General features: G+C 45.4%; 1 pseudogene; it reads left to right on the top strand.

The window, feature by feature from the left end:
- Positions 9,537 to 10,083, top strand: LOC100512726 (annotated as a pseudogene).

The raw sequence follows: 10,550 nt of genomic DNA on the forward strand, positions 1-10,550 counted from the left end.
CTCACATTGCTTTCTCCATTTCCGTCTCATTTCTGAATTCCTTCTGCGACAAGAATTAAACCTTTGAGAACATGGTTATAGCTCCTCCCGACACGAACCTCTAATTCATCCCACTCTACAGATGGATATGGGGGCTTGGAGTCTTCAGGGCTTGTCCAGGATCACAGGGCTGGGAGGATGAGGGGCCCTGGGTTTAAAGCCTAGATGACCTGGGTTCATCGTCTGATCTCTTCTTAACCGGATACTCTCAATAAACATTCGGTGACTGAGGGACTGCGCTGGGGAAACCACCTCAGGGTCTGAATTCTTGTTTTCACGGAGGCACCTGAAAGTCCTGTGTGTGTAGAGGAATCTTTGGGCCCTGAGAGGCCCAAAAGGAGGAAATATCTGATCTGGGTTTTTGTGGAAAATATTTACCTTCTAGTCACAGGTGGGGGCCTCACCCAGGTCAGCCTTCTCTAGGCAGTCTGGTAGAATGACCTAGTGGAATGCTGAACCCAGCTTTTGTTGAGTGATTTTTTTTTTTTTTTCTTTTTAGGGCTGCACCCATGGCATATGGAAATTTCCAGGCTAGAGGTTGAATCAGGGCTGTAGATGCCGGCCTACACCACAGCCACAGCAACCCAGGATCCAAGCTACGTCTTCCATCTACATCACAACTTACAGCAACTCTGGATCCTTAACCCACTGAGCAAGGCTAGAGATCGAACCCATGTCCTCATGGATGCTAGTCAGGTTCATTAACCACTGAGCCGTGATGGGGACTCCTGTTTCGCTGTGATCATAACTTCTCTGACTTTCCATTTGTTCATCTACTGACAGCTGACTGTACCAGAACCTCATTTAGGGTTTCATACTAAAGCATTTAGGAGGCTGAGCTGTTAACATCAGGGGAAGCAGATAAGATTGGTTCATAAGATGGCCTTTGGTTGTATTCTTTAAAAACAGATACAGTTTGTTTTCATATTGAGTCTATTTAAAAAACTCACTTCCACAAAGAGGGGGTCTTTACCATACTGGGTGACTGTATTTTTCTCACCGACGTTCAGGCACAAGAAATTTTTCATTTTCTTCTTGACTCAGCTGTAAGGAAAACAATAGCACAAGAGTGATGATAAATGGCAACCGACAATAAGGAGTGGCGGACATGTGACAAACTGGGTAGTTCCTGATACCTAGATGTCAATACTCGGTGCCAGGTGACCAAAAACATGTTGGCATAGAGTTCGATATTTTCACACCTAATGAATTTTCTTCACACGTACATTTAAAAAAAATAAAAATGGACATTTCAGGAGTTGTGGTTCAGCAGGTGAAGAACCCGACATAGTGGGTTCTTCACCTGCTGAACCACATGAGGATGCGGGTTTGATCCCTGTCCTCGATCAGTGGGTTAAGGATCTGGCGTTGCCACAAGCTGCAGCGTAAGTTGCAGATGCAGCTCAGATCTGGTGTTGCCATGGCTGTGGCACAGGCCTCAGTTGCAGCTCCGATTCAGCCCCTAGCCTGGGAAATTCCATATGCTGCAGGTGCAGCCTTAAAAAAGAAAAGAAAGAAACGACATTTCATGAACTTTTAAGAGACCCCCCAACTTCCAAATGTGTGTATATGGCATTTGGTTGGCATCTAAGTGAAAATTTTCTAAAACATTGTCCTGGCCCATAAGAAGGATACAGAAAATTGTAACCGTGGTTGGACTCCATTCAAGTTCCACCTGTTTGAGAATTCCAAGGTCACAGAGCTATGGAGGACCGAGGTTGACTTGTTCACTCAGTTGTTCAAAGGAATTCTTCATGACCTCCTTCGAGGAAGAGGCTATTTTCCCAAACTCCAAGCCTCCTGTAAAATTGGCTCATGCTCACCCTGAGATCCATCCCCTTTGTTCTGACCTCCACCTTATTGAACCATGACCCGCATGAAGAGGCACTTACATGGTGGTATCAGGATGGAGGGGCATTATTTGGACCCAGGAAAGACAAAAACTGCTTTGTCAGCAGATATAGACCAAGGTGGTCTCCAGCAAAGGGAGAAAATCATCTTGATCCTCAGGGGGCAGCCAGACTTTTTCTGGAGAAAGACTGCAGGTCAGAACACAAAGCAAATTGAGAAGGAAACATGGGGATTCCAGGATCTTTTCTGAGAAGTGTCTGGAAGGGAAAACATGGAACTTCCCCCATTGGCTTTCCACGGAACTTCAGGCTCCCTATGATCTTATCCTAACTTCTGCCTGAACTTTCTTTTCCAAACAGGGGACGATTTTAGATCAGACTATGCAACCCTTTCCCTGTTAGCATAGCCTGTTATTTCTAACTCATTTCTAGTCGGGTACACACACACACACACACACACACACACACACACACTCCAATCTGGCCACACTAAGTCACCCACCCACCACTTCCTGAATACTTGGTGGACTTGTCCCCTTCCTGCCTTTGCTCCTGCTGTCCCCTTTATGTGGAATGCACTGCCAGTCCTCCTTTGCCCCAGCACACATGGGTTCCTCCTTCAGGATCCAGCTCAAATGTCATCTCCTCCCTGCTGGTGTCTGTCATTGGTCCCCTGATCTTTCCCCATGCCCCCTTTTCATGGATGTTTATGGAGAGAAAGAGACCATTCACTCCCAATGAGTGTTTACAACATGCCCGCCTTGTGCTAAGTCTGTGTCCACACATTAATGCACAATTCGATATACTTAGGAAAATGATATGCTTGCACCACAGGTGCAAAATACAGACTTTAGCAAAACACACAGCAATATTGGTTCAGCAGTTTTATAAATGTGGCATCATAACCCAAACAGTTAACCATAGGGGAACTTGGGTGAGCTGTAGGGCAGGGGAACTGTCTTTGCAAATATTTGGTAAAGGTAATACTATTCAGTATCTTGTAAAGGTATGCCATTTAATATTTTTAAAAATACATATTCATAGTCTTTGTTTTTAAGAGTAGGTTTGGGTTCCTGGGAAAATTGAGTGGAAAGTACAGAAGATTCCCAGATTGCCCCTGTCCTTCAGAAACACAGCTGCCCACACAGTCAGAATTCTCCACTAGAGTGGCACCACCATTACTGCTGATGAACCTTTCCTGACATATCATAATTACCCCAGTCTGCAGTCTTCATGGTGGTTCACTCTTGGTGTGTAATCCATGGGTTTTGAAAAATATTTAATGTTTCCACCCTTACAGTATCACACAAAGCAGTTTCACTGCCCTAAAAATCCCCTGTTCTTTTTTTTTCTTTTTTCCTTTTTTTTTTAGGTCTTTTGAGGGCAGCCTAGGGGTTGAATCGGAGCTACAGCTGCCGGCCTACACCACAACCACAGCAACGTGGGATCCGACTCACGTCTGCGACCTACACCACAGCTGACGGCAATGCTGGATCCTTAACCCACTGAGCGAGGCCAGGGATCGAACCCATGTCCTCATGGATCCTAGTCAGCTTCGTTAACCACTGAGCTATGACGGGAACTCTCGCTGTTCTTCACCTTTTGACCCCTCCCTCCCACCAACCACTGGATCTCCCCAATCATTTTACTTTCTCCATAGCTTTGCCTTTCATGAAGGTCAGAGAGTTGGAATCATGCAGAATTCATTCTTTTCAGATTGGCTTCTTGCCCTCAGTAACGTGATTTTAAGGTTCCTGTGTGTCTTTTTGCGGCTTGATAGCTCGTTTCTTCTTAGCACTGAGTAATATTCAGCCTGTTTGTACCACAGTCTATTTATCTGTTCACCTGCTGAAGGACCACTTGGTGGCCCCGATATTTTGGCAATTATAAAAACGCTACTATAAACATTCAGGTGCTGGCTTTGGTATGAACGTATTTTTTCGACTCCTATTGGTCTTTTCTGTCCAGGAACCCATCGGAGATGCCAGGTGATATTTAGTAGACATGAGTCTTTAGGCTCCTCTTGGCTATGATGGTTTCTCAGACATTCTTTGTTTTTGACAAGCCTGATATTTTTTAGGGGCTCAGGTGTTTTGAGAATGTGTTTCATTTGGAATTTGTCTGGTGTTTTTCTCAGGATGAGAGAGGGTTCTGTCATTCTTCTCTGCTTCAGATTTAAAGGACGGATAACAGGTTTCCTTTGGGGGTGCCATAGAAAAGTGTGAACACAAATACTAACCACCCACAGGCTAAGGTTGGTGGTTCAACACATGTCTTAGGCAGTCTGGTTGCTGATGGTTTTGAAGTGCAAAAGCTGATTTTATTCTCATGCATGCTATTACTCTATGGTCCCTTGGCCTAGAGGCCTGGCCCCTGCAGGTGCTGTCGCCAGAGATACATCAGTGGGTGCCACGGCATTCTGAGGTGAGACTTAACCGGGCATTTTGCCAGGGCAAACTTGCTCAAAAATTAGTTCCTCCTTCAAAAGTGACCTCATCTACAGACAAAATGCCTAGTCACTGCATCAAAGCAATATTAAGGGGGCAGGGGTCAAATTATGTGTGTTCAAAACTTATTCGTTGTCAAAAAATGAGGAAATTGGCCAAAAAAAAAAAATCAGCTAAAATCTAACTAGTCTACCAAGAAGCATTCATCTTAAACCCACGGAACAGTATTTGCAATCCAAATTTAAAATGCTCATTGGCCATGAGATTTCAGAATTTCTGCTCAGCAAATCAAATGATACAGAGTGCTGAAGTTTTACTTTAGAAAAATGAGAGACAGCAAAGAGTTGAAGGTCCTGCACTCTGCATGGATGCAAATGGAAAATATATTAACGCTTATTTATCTTAAGGGAATGCCTTGTATCGCAGCTCATCATATTGAACCTATTTTGATTGAAGCCATGTGCAACTCTTGGTTCTGATTCTGAATCTATCTAAAAAGAGACTCATGGATTTTGTATTAAGTTAAACCAAATGAAATTGCTCTTTGTGATAGGTTAAAACTGGTAGACTCTCAGCAATTTTAAACAGATCGAACTAATAATGATAACTAGAGGTTTTAGAGGTTTTTTTCCCTCAACTAATACAGCTGTTTCAAAGCCTTATATATTCTTAAAAAATGTTTTTAGTGTTTTAGAAGTAAGTCTCCACACAAGGTAAGTTCATTGATCATCTCTAGCCTTTTCATATCTTTAAAAAAGATATTTATTTATTTGTTTGCTTGTTCGTTATTTATTTGTTCATGCCTGCAGCATGCGGAAGTTCCTGGGCCAGGAATCAAACCCTCGACACAGCAGCGACCACACCAGATTCTTAACCCACTCAGCCACTAGGGAACTCCTCGTATCTTTTTTTTTTTTTTTAAAGGAAATAACTCTAATAAAATATTTTAATCACCCTTTAAAGATGTCTCCTTCTTTGGGATAAAATTTACACAGCACACAGCTGGCTATGCACCACTACGCTCTCAGGTACATGACATATACTGACTGCAAACACAGGCACAACTGCCAGCTCTGTATCTTGGGGCAGAAGGTCTCAGGGATGCTCCCTGTGGAATATTCAGTCTCTAACCTATGTCTCCAACCCACCGTCTCTTGACCCAAAGAGTGTCCACAGCCATTCTGGGAATCTGGAGAAGAGAAAAAAAGCTGCCCTTTGTGGGCACGTGGGCATTTGATTTGCTGCCTTTGTCCCATGCAGAGGTGAAGAGGTTTAGGTGAAAAGCATCAGAAAACAGCTCTGAAAAGGTCTGTGATGGCACTGGGGCAAATGGTACCCACACCCAAACAGCAAAGCACACTCGCCTGCTCTGGGCTGCTTAGGGAGGGGGTGGGAGTAAGACATGGTTGGCTCCAGGAAGAACAGGGCTGGCCCCCAACCAGACCTCATGCATTCTGCCACTCAATCTGTCACTCTTCTGACCCGCACTCATTCCTCCATCCATCCAAAGAGCACTCATAAAGCACCTTACGTGCCAACCTTTCTCGATCATTGAATGAAATGCTGTCAGGAATGACAGGGTTACCATCCATGACAGCCGGAGTAATTGAAATGTTGGAGGGAAGGCTGGAATGTCCCAGGCGGGGACACCTAACTGAGCCAGAGGCAGCAGAGGAAATTTCTCAAGAGGCTTCAACCGGTTCAGAAACAACTCAGCAGCTGTAGGGAAAAGAACGGTGTTTATTCAATCATTACTCAGTAACCACTCTCTGGAGAGGGCAGCACTCGTCAGGGTGTGGAATGCAAGGTGAATACGACGTGATTCCTGCCTTCGAGGCTGTCAGCTCAGCCTACAGCTCACTAATGACTGTCGTGGTGGTGTCGTAATGGTGACAGGACACATCCTAGCCTCCCGCCTCTGATGCTTTTCATCTGCTGGCAGAAAAGGTCCAAATTGCTGAGTCTGACAAGGAGGTCTTTCCTGCCCTGATCCCAGCCAACTTCAAGGTCACGTCCCATACAACGTAGACATGTCCCTGGGCTCCAGCTGTCTCTTACTATCTACTCTTTTCCCCACGTGCCAGATTATTTCAGGACACTTTGCCCCGCCAACCTCTTATCTTTGCTTAAAATTCCTGTCCGCCCTTATCTCCCCGGCAAATACTCTATCTGACTCCCTGTGCCTATGGCAGAACTTGTTGTCCTTCTTTGGGGTTCTCGTTCCTTTTCGCAGACTTCACCGTTATTACAGTTGAGGTGTCACCTTGTTTTGTTTCATTCACGTGCTTGCCCCCGTCATCATCCTAGCTAGTGACATCCCTAGTCCAAAGCTCAGGCATGAAGCTTGGAAAGCAGTGAGCTGCTGTTTATTGGATTGAAATGGATTTTGTATTTATCAAGATTATTTTGGAGCATCTGTTGTGGCTCAGTGGGTTAAGAACATGACATGGTGTCTGTGAGGATTCGAGTTTGAGCCCTGGCCTCACTCAGTGGGTTAAGGATCTAGCATTGTCACTGGCTGCAGCATAGGTCTCAGATGTGGCTTGGATCCCACGTTGCTGTGGCTGTGGTGTAGGCCTGCAGCTGCAGCTCCAATTTGACCCCTACCCTGGGAACTTCTATATGCTGCAGGTACGGCCCTGAGACGTAAAAAAAGATGATTATTCTGATTGTAATAATCATAATTAACCGCCCCCCCAAAAAACAACAGAAACAAAATTGGGAATTTATTAAAAGTTTCTTATAACTCATGGAAGCCAAGGACTGTGGAGGACCACTGTCTTAAAATGTACTTCTGGGATTTTAATTTATGGAAGTTACTACGTGTCTATATGATATAAAGCTACTGAAAGAAGAATTTATAACGCTTCCCAAGAGATGGGAGGATGTCACGCCATGCCAGGCCACATGGAGAAGCATAAACAGCTTTGGATTGGACAATCTGAAGAGCTCCAGTGAAATCTGGGGTGCCGTAGGATCCCTAGCTGTCTGGTACCCAGCCCTGGATAAATCTGGGGCCAGGGGAATATTGGCTTGATATGTGACAGCTGAATAAAAGAGGCACTTAACTTGCAAACGAGAGCTCTGTTCCCAGTAAAGTTGTCTGCTATCATCCAGAAGGAACTGCCCTGGGAAGAGCAGTCTCTCCTCAAGTCTATAAGGTCCTGCAAGATTCTGAAACATCATACAATGCAGACTATAGGAAACATAAATAATTTAACCCATCTCTGATGTTTTGACATCATATTAAGGAAATCTTGGTACAACAATCATGGGGACTTTTAGAGGGTAGGGCATAAGTTGCCCCGAACAGCAAAGAAAACATTTTGTTACAAAGGTAGACAGGAGAAACCCAAGTAGGAGTATATGGAGTTCTTGGCCAGCCCATAGGTAGGTTTGCTGTTTATATGACAGAACCCAAGGAAATAGATGTGGAATTGGGGGAGGTTTCTAACAACACCTTGGTGGATTTCAATATCATTAAGAGTTGGACGATAATGTCTTTGTGTACATATCCTGGTTCAAGGTGATAGATCTGGCAGCTATGCTGTTGGAGAATATAAACCAGTAAGTCAGTTAGCCCTATCAGTTCCCATTGCGGAGCAGCAGAGACGAATCCAACTAGTATCCATGAGGATGCGGGTTCGATCCCCAGCCTCGCTCAGTGGGTTAAGGATCTGGCATTGCCATGAGCTGCGGTGTAGGTCACAGATGTGGCTCAGATCTGGCATCGCAGAGGCTGTGGTGTAGGCCGTCATCTGCAGCTCCGATTCAACCCCTGGCCTGGAAACTTCCACATGCCTCGGCTGCGGCCCTAAAAAAAAAAAAAAGATTAGTGGTATCATGTGTAACTAAGGACCGGTTATGGTGGTCAGGTGGGAAATACAAGATGGGGGTGGGGGGCATAAGTGGGAGAAGCACTGGGGAGCGGGTGGGCCTCGACCTAGGGGCTTGAGGGGTTTGACTGATAGGAGGCAGTGTCTCCTGGGGAAAGCAGTGATCCCCATTAATTTCTAGAACGGCGACAGTAGCCACCTCTACCAGACTTCTCTTTGGCATGGGGCGTAGATGTGTCCCTCTTGGCGGAGAACACAGAGTATCAGCTCCAGCATCATGAGCTAAGCAGACTGACCTCAGTAACGCGATAGAATATCTAATACCAAAAAAAAAAAAAAAAAAAAAAAAAAAGAGCAAAAAATGTCCTGTGCCCAAGGGGAGGTCTTGGGAAGGGCCAGGTCACTGGGGCCATGTCATCTTGAGCAGTGAGGTCCTAGGTCAGGGTGCTGTTATCTGGGATGGTAGACTAGACAGCCTTTCCAAGTGGATGTTCACTCAGATCGATGTGGGTCTTCACATTTGCCACATTTGGGTGACACAATGGCTTATTTGGAGGGTTTGGTCCTCTGGATTATAAGCCAGTGAAAGCTACTTGTCCAGGAGTAGTGAGCCCAGTAGTCTACAGTATGGGGTACAGTTGCACTTAACTAGCTTTTCTTTTCAGGGGAAAAATAGGTTCAAATTGGTCCTGTGTTGCCTGGGCATTTTCTGGTCCCGGGACATTGTCTGGCTGGTTAATGGGTTTCAGAAGAGCATGTGCCCTTGATCAGGCCTCCAAATCTTATGGGATGGGATCAAGATAGTAAATTTATAAAACTGAATTAAGGCCTAGGACAAAATAGAACCTCCTTTAGAAGTTTATTTGCTGGAGTGAATTTCTTTTTTTTAATATGCTTTAGTCTTTCCTTTTCTTGCTTTTTTTTTTTTTTTTTTTTTTTAAGGCAGCACCTGCAGCATATGGGAGTTCCCAGGCCAGGGGTTGAATCCAGGAGCTGTGGCATATGCCACAGCCACAGCAACGCCAGATCCTTAACCCACTGAGCAAGGCCAGGGATCGAACCTGCGTCCTCATGGATACTAGTCAGATTCATTTCCACTGAGTCACGATGGGAATTCCTGGACTGAAATATTAAAACAAGTTGTTGAGTAGACAATTCCGTCTCTCACTCACCCCAGGGCTCTAGGAACCACCAGCGACAGAGCAGTTCTCCCATAATTTTTAGCTTCTCTGTCTGGCTGATAAGAGGAAATGACGCCCAGCGCCTTTAGGCTGCAGCCTCTCCCTGTGACAACCCCTGTCTGCCTATAATCAGTCCTTTCCCATTCCCATTTTTTCTTCTTAAACAAAATCTTTAAAAATGAAATGTCTCAGCCGCGCGCATTGCCGCCTGGCCCCGCGGACCCGCCGCCGCCGACCCCTCCCGGACGGCCGACCTGCCCGGCGCTCCCGGGCGCCGTGTCTGGTTCCTGCAGCGGCGCCGCCGCGAAGAAAGTGGTTCAGCAGCTCCGGCTGGAGGCTGGGCTCAACCGCGTGAAGCTCTCCCAAGGCAGCTGCAGATGTGAAACAGTTCTGTCTGCAAAATGCTCAACATGAGCCCCTGCTGACTGGAGTCTCTTCAAGTAGGAATCCTTTCAGAGCCCAGAAAGTCTGTTCCTTTTTGGCGTCAGGTTTTCTAAACCACTTTTCATGAACCAGTGAATATTCCAAGGAGAGCTGAATTTGAAGCCTGTATAAAAGCCTCTATATATAACACGTGCCTTACTATACAAAACAAACTTATACTCTTGTCAGTCCTTAACATCTACCTCTCTGAATTTTCATGAATTTCTTTTTCACAAGGGTAATTGTTTTATATGCACTGGCAGCAGCATACAATAAAATACTTAGTACAAAAAAAAAAAAAAAAAAAGAAAAAGAAATGTCTCCAGGAAGCCAAATCCTTCCTTCCTACTCCCCTGCCACTTCCTCCTTCTTACTTTTTTTTCCTCCTTTTTTTTTTTTTGGTCTTTTTAGGGCCACACCTGCGGCATATGGAGGTTCCCGGGTTAGAGATCTAATTGGAGCTACAGCTGCCGGCCCACGCCACAACCACAGCAATGCCAGATCCGAGCCGCATCTGCGAACTCCACCACAGCTCACAGCAACGGCGGATCCTTAACCCACTGAGTGAGGCCAGGGATGGAACTCACAACCTCATGGTTCCTAGTCAGATTCGTTTCTGCTGTGCCATCTTTCTTCCTTTTTTCTTCCTTTCTCTCTTCCCTTTCATTCTTCCCTTTCTTTCTTTTCTTTTTCTTTTTTGTCTTTTTGCTGTTTCTTTGGGCTGCTCCCGCTGCATATGGAGGTTTCCAGGCTAGGGGTCCAATCAGAGCTGTA

The sequence above is a fragment of the Sus scrofa genome, chromosome 8 (genome assembly GCF_000003025.6).
Source record: "Sus scrofa isolate TJ Tabasco breed Duroc chromosome 8, Sscrofa11.1, whole genome shotgun sequence".
NCBI classification, from domain to species: Eukaryota; Metazoa; Chordata; class Mammalia; order Artiodactyla; family Suidae; genus Sus; species Sus scrofa.